The 12,413-nt window shown below is 45.0% G+C and overlaps 1 protein-coding gene across 1 annotated transcript in view; it reads left to right on the plus strand.

Moving 5' to 3' along the window:
• The first annotated feature begins 10,993 nt into the window (after window positions 1-10,993).
• optn (optineurin) overlaps window positions 10,994-12,413 on the plus strand; it is a 43,650-nt gene continuing 42,230 nt past the window's right edge. Inside the window, exon 1 of the mRNA XM_078235960.1 lies at window positions 10,994-11,109. The gene's annotated coding sequence lies outside the window, so the exon portion shown is untranslated. The remainder of the gene's footprint in view (window positions 11,110-12,413) is intronic.

Genomic DNA, 12,413 nt, shown 5'->3' on the forward strand with positions numbered 1-12,413 from the left:
CAGAGGGGCAATTTTTTCACACGGAGGGCGGTGAGTGTTTGGAACGAGCTGCCAGAGGTAGTAGTAGAGGCGGGTACAATTTTGTCTTTTAAAAAGTAATTAGGCAGTTACATGGGTAAGATTAGTATAGAGGGATATGGGCCAAACGCGGGCAATTGGGACTAGCTTAACGGGAAAAAACTGGGCGGCATGGACCTGAAAGGCCTATTTCCATGCTGTAAACCTCTATGACTCTACAACAAAGAAATATGAGCGGCGGCTATTTGGAATAGCCTAATGTTGCGACTGTGATTTGTTACTTTCTTCCCAGAAAACTACGTTGCTATTCCCATGTCTCCAGACAAATTAAAACCTAAACTCCAGAAACTGTGGCAAAGCCTTTAGTTCCCACAGTGATTCATTGCATTGAGAAGTGGTCTCTGCACTCAGAATGTTGTGTGTGTGCAAATAAGCTGGCAGCCCCCGCGGAATTTTATATGAGTTTATGCTGGATCTGTCTGATGGTGATAGGCGAGGCAGACTAAAGAAGATACTACCCTGCTGTGCCTGGCGTGATAATTATGGATCTGCTCCACATGTTAAGTCAGCTCACTTTGATCTATAAACGTGCATGGCAATGGAGTTGGAAGACAAGGCTGTCCAGCCATTGATCAATCGACACTATAGTTAAGAAAGCCCCACCAACGCCTCCACCTTCTCAGGAGGATAAGGAAATTTGGCATGTCAGCTACGACATTTACAGATGCACCATAGAAAGCATTCTTTCTGGTTGTATCACAGCTTGGTACGGCTCCTGCTCTGCCCAAGACCGCAAGGAACTACAAAAGGGTCGTGAACGAAGCCCAGTCCATCACGCAAACCAGCCTCCCACCCATCGACTCTGTCTATACTTCCCGCTGCCTCGGAAAAGCAGCCAGCATAAATAAGGACCCCAGGCATACTCTCTTCCACCTTCTTCCATCGGGAAAAAGATACAAAAGTCTGAGGACACATACCAACTGACTCAAGAACAGCTTCTTCTTCCCTGCTGCCATCAGACTTTTGAATGGACCTACCCTATATTAAGCTGATCTTTTGCTACACCCTAGCTATGACTGTAATATTACATTCTGCACTCTCTCCTTTCCTTCTCTATGAATGGTATGCTTTGTCTGTATAGCGTGCAAGAAACAATACTTTTCACTGTATCCCAATACATGTGACAATAATAAATCAAATTAATCAGCTCTTGAAGATAACGCATTTTTTTACATTGATGTGTTTCATTTATTTTTCAAAAATTTAAGTATTTATTTAAAATTAAATTTGAAACTGACAGATGAAGCAGAGTGCAGAAGGACTTTTATTTATATTATTTTATATTTATGATAGTGACTGACTTGGAATTCATGGTACGACAGCTCCATCTAGTGGATAGACAGAGTGATCCTTTGACAAGCGATAAACTACTAAGGCTGAACTATACCAGGCGCCGGATTCCCTACCCTCTCCCCCGTCCCCAGCTAAAAGGTTGATGAGGGAGCCCACCCAGACTTCAGGACAGAGGTGTGTGGCATTGGAATAGGATTTGGGTCAGTGTTTGGGAGTCTCGCCGGTTGGCAAAGATGGGAACCTGAGGTAAAGACCAACTTGAGGGGCCCTCTGACGGTCCCAGGGGGCCCCTTAATGGGGGACCCTCCTCCTAGCCCCTCCAACCCATCAGCACCACAGAGAAGCCCTGCCAAACTGGCCTTGACATGGGCCTTCCGCACTGTCGGTTACATTCCAGTGGCAGCTGGTTTAGGTGGCATTAATCACTAAAGGCCTCAGTGGGCCCACTGGCAGCCTGTCCAACACCACACCCACCTCTGGTCAAATTGCAGTGGGGCAGATGTGGGCAGGTAGGCAGGCTGCTGGATTTGACAAGCTCCCTACCTGCAAACCCATTGGCTGGGGGGAGGGGAAGGGTTTAAATGCCAGCCCCTAAATGTGGCCAAGCCCACATTTTGAACAGATTTATTAAGCTCATCATGAATGATTAAGGCCATTCAGCCCACATTTTCCATCCATGCAGAAGCAGTCTACAATCCCCTCAATGTTGCAGCTAGTTCTTTGGTACCTCTACACAACTATTTGTTCCCTTTGGGGAAAAGTAGGGAAGTGTTGGAAAGCCTGGTTATCAACCTATTGCACATCATGAATGCTCCTTGTTTTACACCTCTACTAGAATAAAATCATACAATCCTGCAGTGCAAAAGGAGGCTATTCAGCCCATCGAGACTGCACCGACTCATAGACAGAGCACCTTAATCAGACTCTATCCCCATAACGCCACAGATTTACCCTACCAATCCCCACTAGCCTACACATTTTGAGTAACTGAAGGGCAATTTAGCATGGCCAATCCACCAAACTGCACATCTTTGGACTGTGGGAGGAAAGCAGAGCGTCCGGAGGAAACCCACGCAGACACGGGGAGAATGTTTGCAAACTCCACACAGACAAAGCTGAACTTGTGTCCCTGGTGCTGTGATGCAGCAGTGCTAACCAATGGGCCACAATGCCGCCCATTATTCCAACATTAAGTTCATTCTAAGTATTAACATCATTGCCTGAAGAACCTGCTGATATCAGTTTTAAAGTGCCTTTTACTTGTATCCTTTTGCCCTACTCTCATAATTTAACTCTTGAATGAATATTTCAGCTTAATCTTTTCCACACAATTTACAGTCTTACATACTTCTATAAGATCAGCTCTCAGATGCCAACTTTTCTAGTTATAAAAGGTCTCCCTTGTCTTCCCAAATAACTCAGACCCATGGCATCTGGGACCAACCTCTACAATGCCTCTCGACCTTGGACAGCTCTCTCATGGTTCAGTGATCAGAATTAGACCAAATATTCAAATTATGTTATGGCCAGAGGTCGTTACATTGAACTGTCCTTGTAACACAGTTCAAAATTCTAATGACTCTGCATTAGTTGGACTTGTTGAATTTATTAAGACTCCTTAGTCTTTTTCAACCTAAACATATTCTTGCATGTTCTCCAGTAGGCTTGCAAAAAGCCACATGTAAGATCTGGAGTAGTGGATATGATTGGTCTTGTCGTTGAGCCGTTGTTGTACACATGGCTCAGAATGGTTCTTCACAAGCCAACACTGAATCTAAACTGCTGGATTTTGAATTTTATACAGCAGGAATTATGCTGATAAAAATGGCTGAGAAATCGGAAGCAAGATGAAGGAAGCATCTGCCTATTAGACTCCTGCTTTGCAAACTACCACTGGTGAAACTATTTCAAGTTATGATCAAAGGAGATCCATCAAAGATGCCAAAAGACAGTACTGGACCAAGCTAGAATCCCTACATGGACCCCCGCCGACTATGGCAGGGCCTGCAAGGCATAAAAGGCTACAAGATGAAGGCATGTAAAATCGCCGGCACCAATGCACCCCTCCCTGATCAACTCAATGCATTCTATGCTCGTTTTGAGCAAGAGGTCAGCGAGAGCATGCCCTCCACACCGGAAGAACCTGTATCCGAGGTCACCATTGCAGACATCAGAGCAGCCTTCTCATTGGTCAACCCACGGAAAGCGACCTGCCCAGATGGGGTACCCAGATGAGCACTCAGGTCCTGTGCGGACCAGCTGGCGGGGGTATTCGCAGACATTTTCAAACTCTCTTTACACCAATCTGAAGTCCCTACCTGCTTCAAGAAGACGACCATCATCCCGGTACCAAAAAAAAGCCAAGCAGTGTGCCTTAATGACTATTGTCTGGTGGCTCTGACATCCATCATTATGAAGTGCTTCAAAAGGTTAGTCATGGCACGAATCATTTCCAGCTCCCAGATTATCTGGATCCACGACAGTTCACCTACCGCCGCAATAGGTCTACAGCAGGCACCATCTTCCTGGCCCTTCACTCAACACCTAGATAACAAAGACACCTATGTCAGACTCCGATTTATCAACTACAGCTCAGCCTTCAACACCATTATTCCCATGAAACTCATCTCCAAACTCCGTGGCCTGGCCTCGGCTCCTCCCTCTGCAACTTGATCCTCAACTTCCTAACCCACAGACCACAATCAGTAAGGATAGGCAACAACACCTCCTCCACAATCATCCTCAACACCGGTGCCCCACAAGGCTGTGTTCTCAGTCCCCTACTATACTCCTTATACACCTATGACTGTGCGGCCAAATTCCCCTCCAACTCCATTTTCAAGTTTGCTGACGACACCACCGTATTGGGTCGGATCTCAAACAATGACGAGGCGGAGTACAGGAATGAGATAGAGAATCTGGTGAAGTGGTGCGGCAACAATAAAGTTAAAGGTTATTTATTCGTCTCAAGTAAGGCTTACATTAACACTGCAATGAAGTTATTGTGAAATTCTCCGAGTTGCCACACTCCGGCGCCTGTTCGGCTCAATGCACCTAACCAGCACGTCTTTCAGAATGTGGGAGGAAACCGGAGCACCTGGAGGAAACCCACGCAGACACGGGGAGAATGTGCAAACTCCACACAGACAGTGACCCAAGCCTGGAATCGAACCCGGATCCCTGGTGCTGTGAGGCAGCAGCACTAACCACTGTGCCGCCTTCTTAACTATAGTGTCCCCATTGATGTAGACAGGGGCATGTTCTTCACCATGTTTCCTGAAGTCCAATAATCTCTGCCCCAGTGTCAACAAAATGAAGGAGATAGCCATTGACTTCAGGAAGCGGAGTGGAGAACATGCCCCTGTCTATATCAATGGGAACGAAGTCGAAGTGGTCAAGAGCTTCAAAGTATTAGGTGTCCAGATCACCATCCACCTGTCCTCGTCCCCCCATGCCAACACTATAGTTAAGAAAGCCCACTAACGCCTCTACTTTCTCAGAAGACTAAGGCAATTTGGTATGCCAGCTACGACTCTCACCAACTTTTACAGATGCACCATAGAAAGCATTCTTTCTGGTTGTATCACAGCTTGGTATGGCTCCTGCTCTGCCCAAGACCGCAAGAAACTCAAACCAGCCTCCCACCCATTGACAATGTCTACACTTCCTGCTGCCTCAGAAATGCAGCCAACATAATTAAGGGCCCCACGCACCCCAGACATACTCTCTTCCACCTTCTTCCATTGGAAAAATGATACAAAAGTCTGAGAACACATACCAACCGACTCAAGAACAGCTTCTTCCCTGCTGCCATCAGACTTTTGAATGGACCTACCTCGCATTAAGTTGATATTTCTCTACACCCTAGCTATGACTGTAACACTACATTCTGCACTCTCTCGTTTCCTTCTCTATGAACGGTATGCTCTGTCTGTAGAGCGCGCAAGAAACAATACTTTTCTCCGTACACGAAGACATGAATCAAATACATAATCAAAAAAAATCGAATCATTGACTTGGCATCCTTAAATACCTACAATAAAAACAGAAAATGCTGGATAAACTTGGCAGGTCTGGAAGCATCTGTGGAGAGAAGCAGAGTTAACATTTCGAATCTAAATTCAATTCAACTCTGCCCAAGACCACAAGGATCTACAAAAGGTCATGAATGTAGCCCAATCCATCACCCAAACCAGCCTCCCATCCATTGACTCTGCCTACACTTCCCACTGCTTCGGCAAAGCAGCCAGCATAATTAAGGACCCCACACACCACGGACATTCTCTCTTCCACCTTCTTCCATTGGGAAAAAGATACAAAAGTCTGAGGTCTCGTGCCAACCAACGCACGAACAGCTTCTTCCCTGCTGCTGTCAGACTTTTGAATGGACTTGCCTTGCATTAAGTTGATCTTTCTCTACACCCTAGTTATGACTGTAACACTGCATTCTGCACTCTCTCATTTCCTTCTCTATGTACGGTATGCTCTGTCTGTATAGTGTGCAAGAAACAATACTTTTCTCCGTACACTAAGACATGAATCAAATGCATAATTAAATCAAATCGAATCATTGAATTGGCATCCTCAAATACCTGTAATAAAAACAGAAAATGCTGGATAACCTTGGCAGGTCTGCCAGCATCTGTGGAGAGAAGCAGAGTTAATATTTCGGATCTAAATTATCCTGCTACAGAATGACACTCAGTATTCTCATCAGGTTTTAACTTCTTGGTTCTCCACACTGATCAGTTTTCCCTGAGCAGAGCCTAATTTCTTTGCAATATTTTTCAAGGTCACATTCTGTAATTTTACTGCTGCTAATTGTTTCTGAGACTCTTCATGCTCTTTTGTGAGAACCTCTACTTGCAGTTGGCTATGCTGCAAAAGTGGTAGACAACTCTTTTTATGACTGCCAAATTGGAGCTACATGTCTGCTATATTTTGTCGCCCCTGTACGCAGGTATGGGTGTGAAGGTACACCGACTACAGGTGCTCATCCTTTTTTGCCTATTGCATTAATAAGATTGCTTTCCATTCCTTCACTCATACCTTTGGAAATGGCATAATTCGCCGACCTCACCCATGGCTTGGATTCTCCAGTCACGCTGCAGTGAATGGAGATTTGGCTGAGCGCTAAATTCTCCGTTCTCACTGCTGGCGGGCAGTACAATGCTGAAGAATCCTAGCCGCAATGTTTTTCCAAGCTATCTTCTAAGTGTCCAACTATTTTCTTCAGCTCTGTAGTCCCTTTCTTGCACCTCTTGATTTTCTCCTGGAATATAGAATATTGTAGCGTCTTCTCTGTGAATTGGTTCTTCAGATCTTTCAGTGACGTTAAATTCATTTTGGTTGTCTTTGTAATTTTCCAGAGGAACAACATTTAACCTGCGGAGTGTGTGAAGCTCATTTAACAGGTTTCTCTTTTATTTGCGAAGCTCAATTGTTATCTTTGAAATTTTCTCGTAATATAACAGAGTCTCCTTGACTTTAAACTGCTGTTCCAACATTCTGCTATATAAGGCAGTCCTCATTTCTTCATGCTGCTGAAGGGTTACGGACTCCTTTTTGCATTTGATCTTGAAGGACAATCAACTCTTCTTTCAACTGTTTATTTTTTTGTTCAGCTCTTGCCATCTTACTCTGCTTCTTTTTATTGACTGATAGTTCCAACACAGCTTTTCCTGAAGTAGCATTGAACACCCTTTTTTCTCCTCATGTCTTTTCAGGGACACGTATTAATTCTTCAAAGAGTCTTTCAAGGTAGCAAGTTCTTTAAGTAGATGGTCCACCCACTGTTGTGTCTGGCTGTATTTCTGGTTGTGCTCTTCCAAGTTCCTCTTCGATTTGCCAACAATGGGATTCAGAGTTATTATTTTCTCCTTATGCTTTTATGGAGATATGTACTGAGTCTGTACATGATGTGATGATAGTGTATCTTTAAGAAATGTATTTGTGTCAGGTTTCTTGTGCAGGATTTTTTTTTGGAAGTCAGTTCTATTTACCCGGTGCCACTTTGTCTAATAGCTGGCAGCCCACATGTTGATGCTGCAGAAGCATAACTGAATCTAATTGCTGGAGTGTTTGTTTTATTCTGGGCCAATGCAGTTTTGATATTATAGTGTTCTCCCCTGGGGTTTTTCGGAGTAGGGTTTGATTAAGTTGATTGACAGGACAATTGTGCGACTAGGTGGGACTAGGCTCACAGAGAGAAACAAGTTCAGTTGCTACTTGGGATCTGTAGAGAGAAGTATCTCTCTCTCTCTGGAGATTGGAGTCCAGGACCTACTAGAAAATAGATCTCTTCCTCTGAAGCTCTGCTGTTTGAAGTTAGATCTTTCTCTGGAGGCTGCTGTATGGGAGTTAGAAGACAGGTGTCTCTCTGTATCTCTGTCCAGAAGTGTTAAAAGGCTGGAAATCTAGCTGGAGTGTTTGTTTTAATCTGGGCCAATGCAGTTTCAGTAATGCATCAGCATAACATGCTTCCCTTCCTTCTGCACAAACTGGCACATTTCCGAGATAAATGGATACCCTCCGTATCCCTTCTCACCTTTCTTGTGCATTGTCTTCACATGGTAAAAATTATCATCCTTGTTTCCTCCATTGCAGATGTGGAAGCCAAAAGACAGAAATAAATGCACTGTGCAATGAAAAGACTCCACCAGAACATGTGGAGATCTATTGTGAATTCCCGTCAATTGCAGAGTCAAAGGACCTAGCAAGGATGGGCAAAAATTCAGCTCCAAAGCTGAACTAGCCTTTATAATCTTCAGACCATTAATCAGGCAGAGTAGTCCATTTTGTTGATCAGCACAGTCAGCACAGGTTTAGAGTCAGCACCGTACCACACAGTGGCCGAGCTCCATTGAAAACAAAAAAAAAGTTTTTAAAACTCAGCCAAAGCCAGCAGTCACTTTTTAATCACCCCAAATACTCCAAAACATTTGAAAGGGGACAAGCCTCTGAATGCAAAGATTTACCGCAAGAAATCAATCTCTTTCGAGTTCAGGTCTGTGATCGCTGCAGGAGCCTGCCAAAACCCAACAAGCATGGGAAAAAGAAGTGAAAAAATGGTTACTGAAGCATCATCTTTAGCAGTGCAACAGCACTTAAGCTGTACTCCCCTAAGCTATGAACCAACCATGGTTAGCAAATCAGCCCCATCAGTTCAATCCGGACAGATCGAAGGGCCAAACCAGACGTAGAATTAGGGACCTTGCTGAAAGTGAATAGATAGTTATCTGGTAAACTTGCATTGTTGAATCCTCAGCCAGCTTTAACGAGATATCAAAAGACTTTGACAAGTAATGAACGCACAAGCTGAAGAGTTTAGAGCAGAGGAAATAGAAGGCTGAGAAACAGCTGGATATCTTAGAGACATATCTTTTTGAATGTGCTGACGCATTACCGAAACTACAGTAGCAGGTGGCAGTGCTGAGACAGTTGGCTGTGATTTAAGGTAAGGTCATAGAGCGTTCCAAGCTGTAAATGGATAATTAAGCTATGTGTAGCATATTCACAGAACAGAAACAAGCTAAGACTTCGCTGGAGACTGATGTGGCGAACAGTGAATCCAAAATCAAGGACAAATCTCTGCTCCAGGTGGAGAAGAAAAAGAAGACAGAAATAAGATCAGAAAATGTTTGCATCAAAGCTGAATTGGAAAACTTGAATCACAAGACACAAGAAACTTGAAACACAAATGCATGATAAACTAAAGTCTTTCAATGAACCAGGCTGTTCAAGATCTGAACAAACATATTGCTGAGGGGTCAAAAATACACAGAGGCTTTGAAAGGAACAGAATGGTTGAAAGTTGAGAAGAGTACAGTAAACAAAAATCTGAATCGTTGTTAGGGACCAGATCAGAAACTCCAAAGTTAACGTAGACCTCAATGTTTTTTGATTTTGGCCTTAGTGTGAACATAAGGTCTTTCACTCCAGGTGTGATTCCATTGACCCACTAGGAAGCTTTTATTAAAACTAACTTTATTTAACAACAGAGTTAAAATATAACAAAAAGAATTAACATAGCTTTTACCCATTGGATTACTTAAACATAAGGTATAATTCTTAACTGTATCTCTATAGTTCTAATTTAAGCAATATCTCCACATACATAAATCCCTCTGCAGCATCAGTTAGCATCAAACAAAGGTCAACATGGGTGCTAGATTTCTTTGGTTCAGATGCACTTCAGTCAGGTCAAATGCTACTCCTTTAGTTTTTTCAAATTCTGGGGGTAGTCACCAGCTTCTCTGGTCTTCTGAGTTCATTCGTTAGCTGCCACTATGTTGTAAGGATATAATCAGTAGTTCTAAGACAGATGTTCAGAGTCTTGTATGGTTGAACACTAATTGTTTATTAGTAATATGTAACTATGTACAAAGCATAGATCAGACTAGGAGCTAACTCCATGCTTACTTCTACACAAGTCTCTAAATCATGTCTGCTCCATTTTCCAACATTGTCTGCACTGTCTACAGGTCTTCTGTCATGTGACCCTTTAAATCACACTGTGGGGAGTACTGTTTCCCAGTCCCACATTAACCCTCGCTATGCAAAACACCCTGATACAACAAAAAAGGGAAATGCTGGAAAATCACCGCAAGTCTAACAGCATAGAATCATAGAGTAAAATCATAGAATCCCTTCAGTACAGGAGGAGACCATTTGGCCAGCATCAGTAAAGAGAATAGAGGCAATGTTTCAAGTCTGGGTGGACCTTTGTCGACTGTTACACTATAGTTGTGCGTTCAAGTCCGAGCCTGGACTTGATAACAAAAGTCAGGGCTCTGCTCCAGTACTGGTTAGCACTGCTGCCTCACAGTACCAGGGATCCAGGTTCGATTCCTGGCTTGGGTCACTGTCTGTGCAGTCTGCACGTTCTCCCCGTGTGCATTTCTTCTGGGTGCTCCGGTTTCCTCCCAGAGTCCAAAAGATGTGCTGGTTAGGTGGATTGGCCATGCTAAATTCTCCCTCAGTGTACGCGAACAGGCACTGGAGTGTGGCGACTAGGGGATTTTCACAGTGACTTCATTGCATGTTAATGTAAGCCTACTTGTGACACTAATAAATAAACTTTTAAAACTTTTTTACTGAGAGGATACTAGTCTGTTGGAGGTGCTGTCTTTTGGGTGAAATGTTAAACTGAGGCCCTATCTGCCCTCTTATGTGGATTTAAATGATTCTGGGGCACCACTTTGATGAAGGGTAGAGGGGTTGCCCAGATCAGTATTCATTCCTTAATCGACAACTCATAACAAAATCGATTCTCTGGTCATTGTCATAATGTGGGAGCTTGCTATGCGCAAACTGGCTGTCAAGTGGAAAATGGTAAGAAGTCTCACAACACCAGGTTAGACTCCAACAGGTTTATTTGGAATCATGAGCTTTCTGAGCGCTGCTCCTTCATCAGGTGAGCCACTGATGAAGTGGAAAATGCTTTGGGACGTCCTCGGGTTGTGAAAGCTGCTCAGGAAGTGCACGCCTCTTCACTCTGAAAACCACTCCAAGATGGCCAACTCACTTCTGCTGACAGACCGACAGGAAAGGCAGAGAGCATCTTCTCCAACAGTGTCCTCCGACCTTACCAAGATGGCGATGCTCGGGGCCCGCCTCCGTCACGTGAGGGCAGGTCCGCCGTGACGCAGGCTGAACGTTGCACGTGACTGGCGAGGCGGCCGCGGCTGCGCAGTTGGTGCCGGGGTGGCCGAGAGTTTTCAGTGGCGATGGACTGAGGTAAAGAGCGGCGGCCGCGGGGAGAGGGGATTGGACTGGACTGGACGCGCGCTGTAATCCCCATAATAATAAAAAAACATAAGCACCGTGGGGTGAATAACCACTCGGGGCGATTTTAACCGGTTCGGGCGTCAAATGGAAACCCCGTCTCGAGGGGGGGGCAGGGGAAGGGGCGGGAGCCCCCGCCTGTTTTTGGGGGCAGTTATGGCGGGCCGGGGCCCTGGGGCCTGATCCCGGGGGGGTTTTGGGGCGAGGACAGGACGTTGGGCTGAGTGGGAGAGCTGCATTGGGCAACAGTGAGGGGGAAAGGAAAGTGAAAGTGAAGCTGGAGCCTGAATGTGGGTGGGGCGGTTTGTTTACTGTCAGTACAGACTCGATGGGCTGAAGGGCCTCTGCTGTTCTGTGTGGGGCTGGGGGGGCGATTTCCAGCCTCTGGGTCACCGCCTGCTCTGGTTGGTGCCCCAACACCCTGTAAACATCCAGTTCCTGTCAGCTGCAGGGTCACTCTGAGTCAGAAGGTTATGAGTTCAATGGGTGGCACAGTGGTTAGCACTGCTGCCTCACAGTGCCAGGGACCTGGGTTCGATTCCAGCCTTGGGTCTGTGCGGAGTTTGTACCTTCTCCCCGTGCTTGCCTGGGTTTCCTCCGGTTACTCCGGTTTTCTCCCACACTCCAAAGATGTGTGGGTTAGGTTGATTGACCATGCTAAAATTGATGCTAATGTCAGTGGGATTAGCAGAGTCACGGGAATAGGGCCTGGGTGGAATTGTGGTCGGTACAGACTCGATGGGTCGAATGACCTCCTGTACTGTAGGGATTCAATGATGTGGAGATGCCGGTGTTGGACTGGGGTGAACACAGTAAGAAGTCTCACAACACCAGGTTAAAGTCCAACAGGTTTATTTGGTAGCAAATACCAATACCAAAAAACAAAGCTTATGGTATTTGCTACCAAATAAACCCGTTGGACTTTAACCTGGTGTTGTGAGACTTCTTACGGGATTCAGTGATACAGTGCAGTAATGGTAATGCAAGGTAATGAACCTGGGGATGTGGGTTCAGACCTCACCGCAGCTTGTGGGATTTAAATTCAGTTGAGAAATCTGGAATATGAAGCTTAAATCGAGTTTCATTGGAACAGTGTCACAGGCTGAAGACTGGAAAGTATGGGATTGATTGAAATGAAAGATGACCAAGAAACTTGGGGTTATAATTGCAGGTTGAATGGAGGCGTCCCACAAAGCAATCACCAAAGGGATTACTCGGTTTGTATTTGGTCTTGGCAATGTATTGACAATGTTGTG

The sequence above is a fragment of the Mustelus asterias genome, chromosome 19 (assembly GCF_964213995.1).
Source record: "Mustelus asterias chromosome 19, sMusAst1.hap1.1, whole genome shotgun sequence".
Lineage (NCBI taxonomy): Eukaryota > Metazoa > Chordata > Chondrichthyes > Carcharhiniformes > Triakidae > Mustelus > Mustelus asterias.